At 45.4% G+C, this 16,928-nt stretch overlaps 1 long non-coding RNA gene across 1 annotated transcript in view; it reads right to left on the reverse strand.

Moving 5' to 3' along the window:
* Positions 1-7,312, reverse strand: part of LOC148120783 (uncharacterized) — a 39,838-nt gene extending 32,526 nt beyond the window's left edge. The window contains exon 1 of the long non-coding RNA XR_015738749.1: positions 7,150-7,312. This is a non-coding gene — a long non-coding RNA (uncharacterized LOC148120783). The remainder of the gene's footprint in view (positions 1-7,149) is intronic.
* Between the last annotated feature and the right edge of the window lie 9,616 nt (positions 7,313-16,928).

Consider the following 16,928-nt stretch of genomic DNA (forward strand, 5'->3'; position numbering starts at 1 on the left):
AGGACTGCCTGCCTGCCATCTTCACACTCATTGAGAAGGTCAAAGTTCATGGTTATCTAGGGCCACATAGTGATGTGTCACACATCAGGACCTCATATTAGGGAGGAAAAAAAGAGCTTGTCATGAAATCCATGAGGCGCTGCTGTCTGTCCCTTGTCCACTGAGCTCATGCCATCGGAACCTACACTGTGACCAAATGAGCAACATCTGTTCTCCCAGACTGACACAGCTGGTCCTCCTGCCTGCACCAGTGCCCTCCCTTCTGTGGTTCCAGCCCAGACCATATGCACTTTCCCTCCAGCCCACAGGTCCCCAGGCTACCCAGGCCATCGGGGTCACCCAGGAGAGTCCACAGCTCAGTTTGTCAGATTCGATGGCGGGTGGAGAGGACTCGCAGCCCGCACGCTGCTCCGCTGCTCCGTGTGCAGTCTCCTCTGCCTCTGTCCCGCACGCCCACAACTGCAGAAGGAGCAGTAAGCATGGCCACCTGCACGTTCTTGGAGCAAATTTTCTGGAATCTATATTCTGGGAATTCTCTGCTGAACTCAGGGAGGTCACCACATGGCCACTGGCCAGATTCCATTTCCTGGGTCACTTTGACCTCTTCAAAGGCCACAGCTACCAAGATTCTCCCACGCTGACATCCCCTTTCCCACTCTTCCTCAACTAAACCAAGGAGCCTCTCCATCTGGCAGCAGCCCGGGTTGCTCATTAAGCAGAGGGTCAGTCCAGCCTTCTCCAACCTCTGCCCTAGAGGACGGTGGCAGTGCCCCCTTTATTCAGTGCATGGCATCCTTCAGTTCAGTCTCCTGTCCTCTAAGCTAAGTGTGCTGATGTGTGCCTATAATCCTAGAACTCAGGAGGCAGCAGCAGGAGAAACAGTTCAAGACCAGCATGGGCTACATGAGATCCTGTTATAAAACAAAGAAGAAAATCAGTGGCCAGAAAATAATAGGTGAAATTTCCAGAAAGAAGAATTCTACATCCCCCTGGGGGAAGGTCTTCCAGTCCAGCCTTTCCCAACTGTGAGAAGTCAAGTAGCTCCTTCCACAAACATGGATCTATTCCATCAGGTAAAGACAGCCCCAAGAAGCCATCTAGAATGTTGTAGACTATCACAAGACATATTTTTTAATTAATTAATTAATTAAAAATTTCTACCTTCTCCCTGCCTCCCTTTTCCCTTCCCCTTCCCCCCCCCCCCAGTCCTAAGAGCAGTCAGGGTTCCTTGCCCCATGGGAAGTCCAAGGTCTTCCCCCCTCCATACAGGTCTATAAAGGTAAGCATCTTAACAAACCAGACTCCCACAAAGTCAGTACATGCAGTAGAATCGAAACCCAGTGCCATTGTCCTTGGCTTCTCAGTCAACCTTCATTGCCAGTCACATTCAGCACAAGACATATTTTTAACTGATTAAAAAAAAACAAAACTTTTTCTTTCTTTCTTTCTTTCTTTCTTTTTTTCTTTCTTTTAGACAGGGTTTCTCTGTGTAGCTCTGTCTGACTGTCTGACTGGCTGCTCTGAAACTTGCTCTGTAGACCAGTCTGATCATGAACTCCCAGAGATCTGAGTATCTCAGCTTCCCAAGTGCTGCTGGGATTAAAATTGTGCACCATTACTATTTGGTAGCTTTTATTTCTCTCTGTGTGTGTCGGGGGGGGGATATCACATGCTGCCCAGTCTAGCCTCTCCCTCCCTCCAGAACCACAAACTTAAATGCTTGTTCCTCTTGCCTTCCTTCTCAGTGCGCTAGAATGACAAGTTGCCCCACTAAGAATACATTTGTAGAATTACTGTCTTTTGGTTTGCTTTGCTTTTTATTTTTTAGAGACAGGGTATCTCTGTGTGGCTTTGGAGCCTGTCCTGAAACTCACTCTGGAGACCAGGCTGGCCTCGAGCTCACAGAGAGCCAACTGCCTCTGCCTCCAAGTGTTGGGATTAAGAATTGTTTTATTTTATGAGCATGCTGCCTGCATGTGTGTCTCTGCACCACATTCCTGATGACCTCAGAGGTCAGACGAGGGTATTTTGAACTGGAACTGGAGTTAATGACAGTTGTGACCTGCCATGTGGGTGCTGAGAATCAAACGGGACCTCTGCAAGAACAAGTACTCTTTACCACCGAGCCATCTCTCCAGCGCCAAGCCAGTTTTTTATTTTTATTTGTTTGATACAGATTCTTATTCTATAGGCTAGGCTGCCATGGAAGTCACTCCATAACCCAGGCTGGTGTCTTACTCACTGCAATCCTCCTGCCTTAGCTTCTCAAATGCTGGGATAACAGGTGTGAGTCACCATACCCATCTCAAAATTTCTAATTCTGTGAAAAACCTACCACTAAAATTGTATTCCAAGATACAGTCGAGCAAATTACGATGTCTTTAATCTCAGCACTCAGGAGGCAGGGGAAAGTGGATCTCTTGTGAGTTTGAGGGCAGTCTGGTGCACATTGGCCAGCTGGGATTACTGGATTAGTAGACCCTGTACCTAAATAAATAAATAAATATCCATGATACAGTCCAATTCTTACTTATTACTATAACATTACTCCCCTTCCCCCTTTCTGCCTTCCTTCCTAGAAACGGGCTGGCCTGAAATTTAGATCCTTTTTTTCAGCCCCTCAAGTGCTGGTTTACATTGTTCAGTTGTTACAATCTGAAGACTCAGTTTCAAAGAGTACAGTTCAATTAAAATGACCTGGTATCATCTTGCTTCCTGAAAGCCGTTACTAACTAGATATGTGATCTTGGACAGGTCACTTCCTGTCCTTAGCTTTTGATTGCATCATTCATTCATTCCACAAACATTTCTTGAGAGGCTGCTAATTCACAGGCACCTGTTAAGCGCTGAAGACAACACAGATGGACAAGATACCCCAGCCCTGGAACTCCTCTGCCCATTGTTGTCCAGTCAGTGGAAATAATTCATCATGTTGCTGTGTGCTCAGGGCTCTGATGAGGTGGTCAGACAGGATGCTAGAGGAGCCAGGAGGGGAACACTTAAGTCTGATTAGGGGTGCAGGGGTCTGCAAATCAAGGGGTTGTGTCTTAGAAGAGTCTGTTATTGTAAGATTCTGATGCATCCCAGAAGAGCACAGAGGCCATTGGGATGTTCTGCTTCAGGGGACTTTGTGCTACTTGGCCCTGCACTAGCGCATGTCATGAGTTTGTAAACTATTTATGGCCCAAACCTTCCAACCCCATTCAAGTCAGAGGCACACATATACATTTAAGCTATACATGCCTTTATAGAATTGGAGAAATGGATACATCATTTAGCAGAAGAACCAAATCTAGATATACACCCATCATAACATCTTTCAAGCAAGCCAAAAATGGTGGCAAATGCCTTGCACCTACCACTTGAGAGGTAGAGGCAGGAGGAGGGGTGAGCAAGGACAGCCTCGGTTCCATATGGGGTTGAAGAGGAGATTGAATGACAAGAGACTTTGCTTCAAAACAAACAAAACAAAACAACAACAAAAGTTGTCTCTAAAACAAAGTCACAAAGGAAGTCTTCCTACCAGCAACTCAGTATTCGCCCTGAGTGTGAATGAACGGGAATCACTACCTGTGATTTACAACTAAGTCAAACACCAGCTGACACTATGTAAGTCCTTAAGTTCTAGAGAGAACAGTTATGCACTCCTCAAAGCCACCACAAGACATCTCTACATCTCTACATTAGCAAGTGGAAAGCCAAAAGGAAGTGTAAGATTTTTTTTTTTCTGTATCCCCTTCTACAAAGGTTCTGGGTTCTGGGGAGAAAGCCTGTCAGATGAGGGAATGTAAGGTTAAAATCACTTGGGTTCTAACACATGAGAACATTTGTTTTCCACAGCAGAAAACACTTCCAGCCATGCGTGTGTCATCCAGAGACAGGAACCCGTACATCAGAAGACAGCAGCCTTCTCCTGCACACGGCTCTGTTTCCGGGTCATTTGGTTTATCAGTTCGTTACTAGAGCACAGAATGATTCAATCAGCAATCTGTATCAACCTGCTTAGTGTTGGTCCATCCTGGAAACCTCTAGGTTGGCTTGCTTTGTGATGGGTATGCAGACTGCAACAGCTCTTTCCAGGGACCCTCTGCAGAGGAATCACAGATTCACTGTCACCACCTCTACAGGCAGACACACTGCGCTCCAGGTCAACAGCCAAGTCTTCCACCGAGTAGGTAAGTCACTAGGGAGGCCAATTGCAGCTCCTGAGCTCCAGGATAGCTGGGAGGAGACTGGAGTCGCAGAACTTGGGAGGAAGAGGCAGAAGGACCAGGAGTTTGAAGCCAGCCTAGGCTACATGAGCCCCTGTCTTGAAAAGAAAAAAGGAGGGTCTCTTTTTCCTCCTTCATGACATTGAGACTCCTCACCTGCATGGTTGCTGCCTGTAGCAGCCCACCCAGGGCAAACTGCTTCTACCTCCCTGCTTTTCTTGGGATGTAGTCTGACATCATTTCCTGTGTGAGCACTGGGGGCAGGGCTGAAAGACCTTATTAATAAATGTTCTCCAAGTCCGGTTCAGCTGCAGCATGCTGTCATTGATCCCGCAATGGCTCAACAGCAGGATGCACGCTGCACTAGGGCAGACAGAATCCATCCTCACCTACACAAAGGCCAGGCAGAGAATGACAGAAACAGCGCCATCCCCTTGAAAGCTACGTTTTCATTGAGTACAATGAAAGGATATCAAGATTTTGCAAATCTTCTAGGTAGCGGTGGTACATGTGCTTAATCTCAGCCCTAGGAAGGCAGAAGTAGTCAGGGATCTCTGTGAGTTGGAGGCCAGCTTGGTCTACAGGACAAGTTTTCCAGGACAGCAAGGACTACATGGAGAAACCCTGTCTCAGAAAACAGAAACAAAAAAGAAGTGTACGAAGTGAAATTATACAATTCTTGTGTGTTTGGAGACAGGGTCTCACTATGTAGCTCTGGCTGTCCTGGAACTGACTCTGCAGACCAGGTTAGCCTCCAGCTCACAGAGCTCTCCCTGCCTCTGCTTCCCACGTGCTGGGATTAAAGTCATGCACCACCAAGTCTAGTTGGTTTTTCTTTTTCTTTTTTAATTAAAAAAATTTATTTTTACTTGTGTATGTCATAGCGTCTGTGTCTACATGTATGTATGTATCTGCGTGTATATGTGTGCTGGTACATAGGTTGGCAAAGAGGGTGTCAGATTGTCTAGAGCTAGAGTTCCAGGCAATTGTGAGACATGAAGGAACTGGGGTCCTCTGCAATGTAGGCAAACCATCCTCCCAATACCTTTCTTTTTCTCTTTCCGTCTTTTGGCTTTTTGAGACAGGGCTTCTCTGTGTCGCCCTGGCTGTCCCAGAACTCACTCTGTAGATCAGGCTGGCCTCCAGAGCGCTGGGATCCCAAGTGCTGAGACTAAAGGCATGCACCACTCCCACCTGACTTTTCTTTTATTATTACATTTATTTATTTGGTGTGTATGTAGGTGAACAGGCCATGGCGTGCATGTGTACATCAGAGGACAACTTGTGGATTTGGCAATCATGTGCCATTAATCTGGGTTTTGCTATATTACAAAAAAAGTAAAGAAATAAGTTCTTAGGGGCTGGAGAAATGACTCCCTGGTTCCGAGAGCTCACCGCTCCTATAGAGGACCTGAGTTTGGTCCCTAGCACCCACATCATGCATCATGATTGGTTTGGAAATGCAGTTCCAGGGAATCCAATGTCCTCTTCTGGAACCAGGAGGCACCACACAGACACATAAAAATAAAAGAAAATTTTTAACAAAAGCAATTTTTCTTTTTTCGAAGAATGGGTTTCTCTGCATAAAAGCCCTGGCTGTCTTGGAGCTAGCTCTTGCAGACTAGGCTGGCCTTGAACTTACAGAGATCTGCCTGCCTCTGCCTCCCAAGCACTGGGATTAAAGGCGTACGCCACCACTGCCTGGCTCAAAACCAAGTTCTTAAATGTTCATAGTCAGTCAGGCAAAGTGACACTTGTCTATAGTTCCTACAGTGGGCAGAAGTAGCAGGAGTTCAAGGTCATCCTTGGCAACTAAGAGTGGTGGTGAACACAACACCTGTAAACCCAGCACTGAGATACTGGACGTGGAGATCAGAATTCAATGTTACCCTTGACGACATAGCAAGATCGCAGGTAAGCCGCAGGTAAGAGAACCAGTGTTGAAAATGAGTCGGGGACCAGTAAGAGAGCTCCTCACATTAGAGAGGCGTGTCGGGAATCAGGCCTTTCCTCTTTTGTTCCCTCGCCATGAGGTAAATGGGTTTGTTCCACCACCAAGATATGCTGCCTCACCACAGGCCCAAAGAAGAGCCAGGGGCTCACGCACTGGACTCTCCAAACCTGGGAGCCAAATGAAACCTCTCCTTCTTGAAGGCTGATTCTTGGTTATTTCATCTGGACAGAAAGTGACCAGTGCGCGGTCATCCTGCCTGTCTGCTTGCTGGGTGACAAAACTTTTCCTGGGGAGAAGCAAATGCACCTCTGCTGACCTCAGACAGGGCGCCCACGACACACAATATTCAGGGTGACACCACACACATCTGCTGACCCCAGACAGGGCGCCCACAGCACACAATAGTCAGGGTGACACCACACACATCTGCTGACCCCAGACAGGGCGCCCACGGCACACAATAGTCAGGGTGACACCACACACATCTGCTGACCCCAGACAGGGCGCCCACGGCACACAATAGTCAGGGTGACACCACACACATCTGCTGACCCCAGACAGGGCACCCACAGCACACAATAGTCAGGGTAACACCAAAGTCCAAGTTGGCGAACAATGAGTTTAATTGGGGTTACTTATGCAGCAATTCTCAACCCGTTAGCCTCAAACCCTTTTGGGGGGGGGTCAAAGGATCCTTCACAGGAGTCTCCTAAGACACCCAGAAAACACAGACATTTACATTATAATTCATAACAATAGCACAATTACAGTTAGGAAGAAGCAATGAAAATAATTTGATGGCGGGGGTCACAACAAGAGGAGCTGTACTAAAGGATCGCAGTGTTAGGAAGGTTGAGAACCCCTGGATGACAGGAATATGGGGTGAGGGGTTACTCAAAGACAGCTGCACCACCACCCCAGCATGGGCGACAGCTCACACAGCCGGGGACCTGGAGCACACTGCTCAGCCTGCAGGCAGCTCACCTGCCTGGAGATGGTCCTTTCCCTGTGCCTCAGTTGGTCTAAACCCCTTCCAGGCAGCTCAGCTGGTCTCTGCTTCTTCAGGGCAGCTGCTCTGGCCTGCGAGTTTTCTTTAGGGTTTGGCAGCTCTTCTGAGGGAACTCTCAGATTTAATGTTTAATCTGGCAGGGAGGGGGGGGGGGCGGGTCTAGTGACCCTGGTCAATTTCAGGAACTTCCTGAAATTACTTCAAGTTGTTTACTTTGAGTTTAAGGAGCTGACCTGGAGGGTGGAATGTTACAATTTGGGAGGACACTGTTCTACAACACAGCTGGCCCACCCTCACTGAGACACAGCATAAGGCCTGCCAGGCTCAGGATGGCAACTGAACCAAGTTCCAAGCAGAAAAAGGTCCTTGGCCGGTGTAATGATTGTTCTGTCTCTTTAAGAGACAAGCCACTCCCACTCCCTCCACCATCCACTGAGTCAAGCTGATCTTCGGCTTCAGGCCTGAGCTCTCTTTTCCATCTTCCTCTCTGAGGGGCAGCTTTGCTACTGCCTCTCTTCTCCCCACTTCTCCCCTTCCCCCGCTTCTGTCTCTTTGCTCCTGTTCTCTCTCTCTCTCTCTCTCTCTCTCTCTCTCTCTCTCTCTCTCTCTCTCTCTCTCTCTCTCTCTCGCTCTCCCCCTCTCTCCTCTTCTCCCCTTCCCCCCCATAATCCATAACCCCCTGAATAAATATCCAACCTCACTCTGCATGTTGTGCCTATCCATGTATCTGTCTCCTGCCTCTCACCACGTGTCTCCCTGCCTGGGACCAGCAGCCCTCTCTGCCTGGGAGTGGCTACTCTCAGGGCCCACTACCCCCGCTTGGGGACCTACAACATTTCTGCTGCCTACTGCTACCGGGGATCCTACAGCATTTTAATTTTTCCTTAACAGCTGGTGTCAAACTTGCAGTCCTCTGGCCTCCGCCCCCGTGTGCTGGAATCCCAGCTGTGCCATGATGCCCAACTTTATTCCTATTTTTTGTTATTTTTTTTTTTCGAGACAGAGTTTCTCTGTGTACTTGAAGCCTGTCCTGGATCTCTGTAGACCAAGCTGGTTGGGAATTTGCAGAGATACACCTACCTCTGTCTCCCAAACTGGGATTAAAGGCCTGCTACAGCCGCCTGGCCCTTTCTTACTACTTAAAATCTGGAAACAGAGCCGCGTACAGGAGGATGCTGCTGTCTTTGATGTACGGGTTCATGTCTCTGGATGACACACACGTGGTTGGAAGTGTTTTTGCTGTGGAGGACAAATGTTCTCACGTGTTAGAACCCAAGTGATTTTAACCTTACATTCCCTCATCTGACAGGCTTTCTCCCCAGAGCCTTTGTAGAGGGGAATACAGAAAAAAAAATCTTATACTTCCTTTTGGCTTTCCACTTGCTAATGTAGAGATGTCTTACTTTATTTTTTTAAGGAAGAAACAAAAGGTTTTGCGTATAGACACCATGGCTGGGGTTGGAGAGATGGCTCACCAGTTGAGTGCTCTAGCTGCAGGACTTGACTTTGATTCTAGCACCCACTCGGCAGCTCACAGCTAACTATTTCTAATTACAGTTCCAGGGGACCCGATGTCTTCTTCTGGACTCTGAGCACACCAGGCATACATATGGCAGACTTACATGCATGCAGGCAAAACACTCATGTACATAAAACATAAATCTTGAAAAAAAAGAAAAAGACATAGTCATAAATGGAAAACCCTGAAGTACACTTTATTTTGTATAAAATAACTTCTCTCAGCCTTTAAATACCACAGCCAGGTAAGGGCTGCAGCTCAAGGGTAGAGTATTTGCCTGTATGTACAAGGCCCTGAGTTCAGGCTCTGCCACTACCAAAATCAATGCATAAATCAGTAATAAACAAGCTTTACAACAGCAAGAGCATTATTGAAGTGTGTCCAGAAAATATACGAAGGCCAGAGAGGTGACTCAGTGGTTAAGAGCACTGGCTGCTCCTCCAAAGGACCTGGGTTCAATGCCCAGCACCCACATGGCAGTAAACAATCATTTAACTCCAGTTTTGGGAGTCCAGCACTGTCTTCTGGCCTCAGAGGGCACCAGACAGGCACATGGTGCACACATAAAACACTCAAACACTAAGAACTATGTTTTGAGAATTCAAAGAAAATACAGAAAAGCAAGGAAATAAAATGACAACCTGGGAGGACTCATGGTGGCTTTGAGGAGTGCATAACTGTTCTCTCTAGAACTTAAGGACTTACATAGTGTCAGCTGGTGTTTGACTTAGTTGTAAATCACAGGTAGTGATTCCCGTTCATTCACACTCAGGGCGAATACTGAGTTGCTGGTAGGAAGACTGCCTTTGTGACTTTGTTTTAGAGACAACTTTTGTTGTTGTTTTGTTTTGTTTTGTTTTGAAGCAAAGTCTCTTGTCATTCAATCTCCTCTTCAACCCCATATGGAACCGAGGCTGTCCTTGCTCACCCCTCCTCCTGCCTCTACCTCTCAAGTGGTAGGTGCAAGGCATTTGACACCATTTTTGGCTTGCTTGAAAGATGTTATGATGGGTGTATATCTAGATTTGGTTCTTCTGCTAAATGATGTATCCATTTCTCCAATTCTATAAAGGCATGTATAGCTTAAATGTATATGTGTGCCTCTGACTTGAATGGGGTTGGAAGGTTTGGGCCATAAATAGTTTACAAACTCATGACATGCGCTAGTGCAGGGCCAAGTAGCACAAAGTCCCCTGAAGCAGAACATCCCAATGGCCTCTGTGCTCTTCTGGGATGCATCAGAATCTTACAATAACAGACTCTTCTAAGACACAACCCCTTGATTTGCAGACCCCTGCACCCCTAATCAGACTTAAATGTTCCCCTCCTGGCTCCTCTAGCATCCTGTCTGACCACCTCATCAGAGCCCTGAGCACACAGCAACATGATGAATTATTTCCACTGACTGGACAACAATGGGCAGAAGAGTTCCAGGGCTGGGGTATCTTGTCCATCTGTGTTGTCTTCAGCGCTTAACAGGTGCCTGTGAATTAGCAGCCTCTCAAGAAATGTTTGTGGAATGAATGAATGATGCAATCAAAAGCTAAGGACAGGAAGTGACCTGTCCAAGATCACATATCTAGTTAGTAACTGCTTTCAGGAAGCAAGATGATACCAGGTCATTTTAATTGAACTGTACTCTTTGAAACTGAGTCTTCAGATTGTAACAACTGAACAATGTAAACCAGCACTTGAGGGTCTGAAAAAAGGGATCTAAATTTCAGGTCAGCCCGTTTCTAGGAAGGAAGGCAGAAAGGGGGAAGGGGAGTAATGTTATAGTAATAAGTAAGAATTGGACTGTATCATGGATATTTATTTATTTATTTATTTAGGTACAGGGTCTACTAATCCAGTAATCCCAGCTGGCCAATGTGCACCAGACTGCCCTCAAACTCACAAGAGATCCACTTTCCCCTGCCTCCTGGGTGCTGAGATTAAAGACAACGTAACTTGCTGGACTGTATCTTGGAATACAATTTTAGTGGTAGGTTTTTCACAGAATTAGAAATTTTGAGATGGGTATGGTGACTCACACCTGTTATCCCAGCATTTGAGAAGCTAAGGCAGGAGGATTGCAGTGAGTAAGACACCAGCCTGGGTTATGGAGTGACTTCCATGGCAGCCTAGCCTATAGAATAAGAATCTGTATCAAACAAATAAAAATAAAAAACTGGCTTGGCGCTGGAGAGATGGCTCGGTGGTAAAGAGTACTTGTTCTTGCAGAGGTCCCGTTTGATTCTCAGCACCCACATGGCAGGTCACAACTGTCATTAACTCCAGTTCCAGTTCAAAATACCCTCGTCTGACCTCTGAGGTCATCAGGAATGTGGTGCAGAGACACACATGCAGGCAGCATGCTCATAAAATAAAACAATTCTTAATCCCAACACTTGGAGGCAGAGGCAGTTGGCTCTCTGTGAGCTCGAGGCCAGCCTGGTCTCCAGAGTGAGTTTCAGGACAGGCTCCAAAGCCACACAGAGATACCCTGTTTCGAAAGAACAAAGAGCAAAGCAAACCAGAAGACAGTAATTCTACAAATGTATTCTTAGTGGGGCAGCTTGTCATTCTAGCGCACTGAGAAGGAAGGCAAGAGGAGCAAGCATTTAAGTTTGTGGTTCTGGAGGGAGTTCGAGGCCAGGCTGGGCAGCATGTGATATCCACCACCCCCCCCCAGACACACACAGAGAGAAATAAAAGCTACCAAATAGTAGTGGTGCACAACTTTAATCCCAGCAGCACTTGGGAAGCAGAGATAGGCAGATCTCTGGGAGTTCATGATCAGACTGGTCTACAGAGCAAGTTTCAGAGCAGCCAGTCAGACAGAGCTACACAGAGAAACCCTGTCAAAAGAAAAAAAAAAAGAAAAAGAAAGAAAAAGAAAAAAGAAAAGAAAGAAAAAGTTGTTTTGTTTTTTTTAAATCACTTAAAAATATGTCATGTGATAGTCTACAACATTCTAGATGGCTTCTTGGGGCTGTCTTTACCTGATGGAATAGATCCATGTTTGTGGAAGGAGCTACTTGACTTCTCACTGTTGGGAAAGGCTAGACTGGAAGACCTTCATCCAGGGGGATGTGGAATTCTTCTTTCTGGAAATTTCACCTATTATTTTCTGGCCACTGATTTTCTTTTTGTTTTATAACAGGATCTCATGTAGCCAATGCTGGTCTTGAACTGTTTCTCCTGCTGCTGCCTCCTGAGTTCTAGGATTATAGGCACACATCAGCACACTTAGCTTAGAGGACAGGTGACTGAACTGAAGGATGCCATGCACTGAATAAAGGGGGCACTGCCACCGTCCTCTAGGGCAGAGGTTGGAGAAGGCTGGACTGACCCTCTGCTTGATGAGCAACCAGGGCTGCTGCCAGATGGAGAGGCTCCTTGGTTTAGTTGAGGAAGAGTGGGAAGGGGATGTCAGCGTGGGAGAATCTTGGTAGCTGTGGCCTTTGAAGAGGTCAAAGTGACCCAGGAAATGGAATCTGGCCAGTGGCCATGTGGTGACCTCCCTGAGTTCAGCAGAGAATTCCCAGAATATAGATTCCAGAAAATTTGCTCCAAGAACGTGCAGGTGGCCATGCTTACTGCTCCTTCTGCAGTTGTGGGCGTGCGGGGCAGAGGCAGAGGAGACTGCACACGGAGCAGCGTGCCGGGCTGTGAGTCCTCTCCACCCGTCATCGAATCTGACAAACAGCTGTGGACTCTCCTGGGTGACCCCGATGGCCTGGGTAGCCTGGGGACCTGTGGGCTGGAACCACAGGCGGGAGGGCACTGGTGTGGGCAGGAGGCCCAGCTGTGTCAATCTGGGAGAACAGATGTTGCTCATTTGGTCACAGTGTAGGTTCCGGTGGCATGAGCTCAGTGGACAAGGGACAGACAGCAGCGCCTCATGGATTTCATGACAAGCTCTTTTTTTCCTCCCTAATATGAGCTCCTGATGTGTGACACAGGTTGGCTGTAAAAAAAAAAAAAAAGTCACTCTGTGGCCTTAGATAACCATGAACTTTGACCTTCTCAATGAGTGTGAAGATGGCAGACAGGCAGTCCTGCCCAGTTTTATGTGCTCCAGGGACTGAACCCAGAGCTCTGTGTGTACAAGGTGAGCATGCTGTCATCTGAGCTTCATTCCTAGCCAACATACACATACACACACACACACACACACACACACAGAGAGAGAGAGAGAGAGAGAGAGAGAGAGAGAGAGCGCCATGGACCTAAAGGATCCTCTTGTCCCAGCTTCCCCATAGCTATATCTAGAAATCCCAGGATGTCTGAATTGCTTGGTTAACTTTTGTTCTCTATTGTTCTGCAGGGTTTTACATCTTTGGGGAACAATTAGAGAAAGATAAAACGAAGCTTTTGGCCCAGGGAGATGGCACAGAAGGGACATGCTGTCTGATAGCCCAAATTCAGTCCCTGGGACCTGCATGGTAGAAAGAAAGGAAAAAACCCAACTCCTCGGGGTTATCCTCCAACCTTTCATATGGTGCCCATGTACTCACACACAATAAATAAATGGAATAAAAAGCTCTAATAAAATTTAAATCTGGCCTTTCATTCTTCTGCTTTCTTGTTTGTTAAGAGGTGTCCTTAATTTTTGCCAATTGTTAGCATTGATTTTAGATTCCCAAGTGGATGAATCTTCTAAAAATATTTTTATTTGTGTGTCTGATCTCCAAGGGCACCAGGCACACATGTGCAGTACAGCCATATATACAGGCAAAATAGTAAGATACACACACACACACACACACACACACACACTGTCACAAGCTGTTGACCATGTGTCCAAAACATGAGTGTAAGGAACATTCCAGATCCAAGTCACAGCATTCTCCGAGGCAGTTCCACATGAACTGAATGATCACAAAGCACAGGCTCCCCCATGCCTCCTCTCAGCTCAAGAACCTTCAACTTCAGTGCTGACCAAATGCTCATAAGATTTTCTAGACACTGGATCAGCAGGGTGTCCTGATTTAGAGACAGAAGTCCTGAGGTCCACAGTGTTTCACCCACCAGTGTGTGAACTCAAGGAATTTCCTTATCTTCCTGTGCCCATTTCCTTCTGCTGATAAACGACAAATGTCTTTTCTAAAGGCCCAGATGATTAGAGCCTGTGTAAGTGTGCCATGCTGGGTGAAGGGCCCCAGACAAAGGGTAGCAATCCTACACTCCCTCTTCCGGTAAATCTGGTACCCCTTAGGTGGGGCCCGTTATGAAGTTTAACCCTGCAACCAAGTTCCAGTTTTTATTGCCTTTTAAACTTGTTATTTGGAGGAATTGAGAGCTGGCTCAGCGGTTGGGAGCACTGTTGCTCTTACAGAGGACTGAGGTTTGATTCCCAGCACTGATATGGCAGCTCATAATCTTTCTAACTGAAATTCTAACTATAGCCATCTAACTATAAGTGAGACAAAAATTTTCGTTTATAAATGTTTCTTTTCATCTAAAGGTAATTGTTTATAAATGGTTAAATGGTCACAATCAATCTCTTTCTAAAAACATGGGAGGGAGATATGATATGAATACTTTGCCTTGGTATGAACCTTGGTCTATTGATACAAAATTTAAGATCAATTTGTTATACCGTGTGTATATATTTTTACTCTTGTTTAAGGTATATTGTTTATATAGGTCATTTTAAAATGTAATGTGTAATTAAAATTGCAGATTAATACTCATTTATAATAGTCAAACTTGTAGTCATGTTAGTTAGGTTTTCTAGATATACAGAGACATATTTCAGTTAGATAGATCATCTTCTATACTTCAGAGCACTACAGAGTATGGTATTGAAAATGTTTTAAGAGCTTAGACTTTTCTTGACAGTGAGCCATGTCTGCTTCTGACAGCACCAATTACTTCAGAGAGGTTGGTGGGCATTGAAGAAACTTGTTATGGAATTTGCCATCAATGTGACAAGGCTAGAGATGTGCAAAATCTAGCTCTTGCCTGGACTGCTTAATTATGCTGCATGAACTGGACATGCAGGACCCACAGAAAAGTAACTGCTAATCTTAACAAAAGACAGGATGGTCCTTCAGGGTTTCTGCTTCACAAAAGAGCAACAACAAAAACAACAACAAAAAGAAAAAGTTACAAAAAAGCTTTAGATATCTGTCCAGACAGAAAGATGTCTCTGTGAAGTCTAAAACTTTGGAGGTTGATCACAATGCGCTTCCTGTTTACTTAGGTAATATTATATCCTCTGGTGTCTTTAAAGAATTAAAGACAAGGAGCTGGAGAGGTGACTCAGAGGTTAGGCGCACTGGCTGCTCTTCCAGAGGTCCTGAGTTCAATTCCCAGCAATCACATGGTAGCTCACAACCATCTATAATGAGATCTAGTGCCCTCTTCTGGCCTGTAGGTATACATGCAGGCAGAACATTGTATACATAATAAATAAATCTTTAAAAAGAAAAGAATTAAAGACAAGTAGTTATAGTTTTCCTTTGTTATGAAAAGGAAATTAAATATAAAACTTTAGACTCATAAAAATCGGGTAGATAATAGTATATTTTCCTTAATTTTCCAAAGTAAATGGACTAAATATTGTTACAATAATTCTTGCTTAATAACTGTTCTGTATATGTAATTTTACTATGGTAAAGTTAAAACCTTCCTTTCTATTTAGACAGAAAAGGGAAGATGATGTGGGATGTCCTTCTGTATATGTGTTGCTTTTATTTGTTAATGAATAAAGCAGTTTTGGTTAATGGCTTAGTAAAGTAAAGTCAGGCAGGAAATCCAAACAGAGACATAGTAGGCAAAGTCAGGGAGATGCCAAGTAGCTGCTGAAGAAGGACTGAGAAAACTTTTCTGTAAACCACAGCCTTGTGGCGATACACAGATTAATAAAAATGGATTAATTTAAGATGTAACAGATAGTTAAGAATAAGCCTAAGCCATTGGCTAAGCAATGTTGCAATTAATGTAGTTTCTGTGTGATTCTTCAGGGCTGGGTGGCTGGGAAATAAAGCACAGGCTCCACCTACAACTGACCTCATGTACATGCAGAAGCAGGCATTCACATAAAATATAATAAGTCCTAAATATGTTTTTAATACTTACATTTTGACATATTATAAGTATGTGTGCACCCATGTGTGTTTTGTATGTGTATGTGTGAGAGAGAGAGAGAGAAGAAGAACTCATCTCATGGTATATATGGAAGTTAGATGGCAACCTTGGTAGTTGGTTTTCTCCTTCCACTATGGGTTGCATAATTTAATTTAGGTTATCAGACTTCCACAGCAAGAAAAATAGGATGTTTTAAGAAAAGAAAATACAAAAAAAAGAAAGAAAGAAAAAGAAAACGGCTGTGGAGATGGCTCAGCTGTTAAGAGTACTTCGTAGAAGGCCAGAGAACCTGAGTTCAGTTCCAAGCATTGATGTCTGGTTGCTCACAACCACCTGTAACTCTAGTTCCAAGGGATCCCATTCCCTCTTCTGGACTCTATGGGTACCTGCACTCACATGATCAGAGGGAAAGAGACTGGCATGAGGGAAGATCACAGGGAGACACACATGAAGAGCCCAGAAAGCTGGCATGCTGATAAAAGTGTTTATCTGCTGGGCAGGAGAGATGGCTCAGAGGTTAAGAGCATGGACTTTTCTTCCAGAGATCCTGAGTTCAGTTCCCAGCAACCACATGGTGGCTCATAACCATCTGTAATGAGATCTGATGCCCTCTTCTAACCTGCCCGCATACATGCAGACAGAACACTGTATACATAATAAATAAATCTTAAAAAATTAAAATTATTTTTTAAAAAAGTATTTATCTGTTAAGTTCTTTGTCCAGCGCTTTACTTTGTTTTTGTTGTTTGTTTTGTTCTGATGTCCTGGAGACAGGGTTTCTGTGTAGTCCTGCCCATCCTGGAACTCACTCTGTACAGCAGGCTGATCACAAACCCACGGAGACCTGCCTGCCTCTGTCTTCTGAGTGCTGGGATTAAAGGTGTGCGCCACCGCTGCCCGGCCCTTTCTTTTTTAAGGAGTTATTTATGTGTGTGAGTGTTGTGCCTGGGTACATATGTGTGCACCGCGTGCATGCCTGGTGCATGAGGAGCTCAGAAGAAGAGGTCAGAGGGCATCAGATCCTCTGGAATTCGAGTTTCAGATGGTTGTGAACTGTCATGTGGGGGCTGGAAACCGAACCCAGGTTCTCTGTAAGAACAAGTGTTCTTAGCCCCTGAGCCATCTCTCCAGCTCCTGGAACACCAATCTTAAAAG

This window comes from Myodes glareolus, chromosome 9, assembly GCF_982192425.1.
Source record: "Myodes glareolus chromosome 9, mMyoGla1.1, whole genome shotgun sequence".
NCBI classification, from domain to species: domain Eukaryota; kingdom Metazoa; phylum Chordata; class Mammalia; order Rodentia; family Cricetidae; genus Myodes; species Myodes glareolus.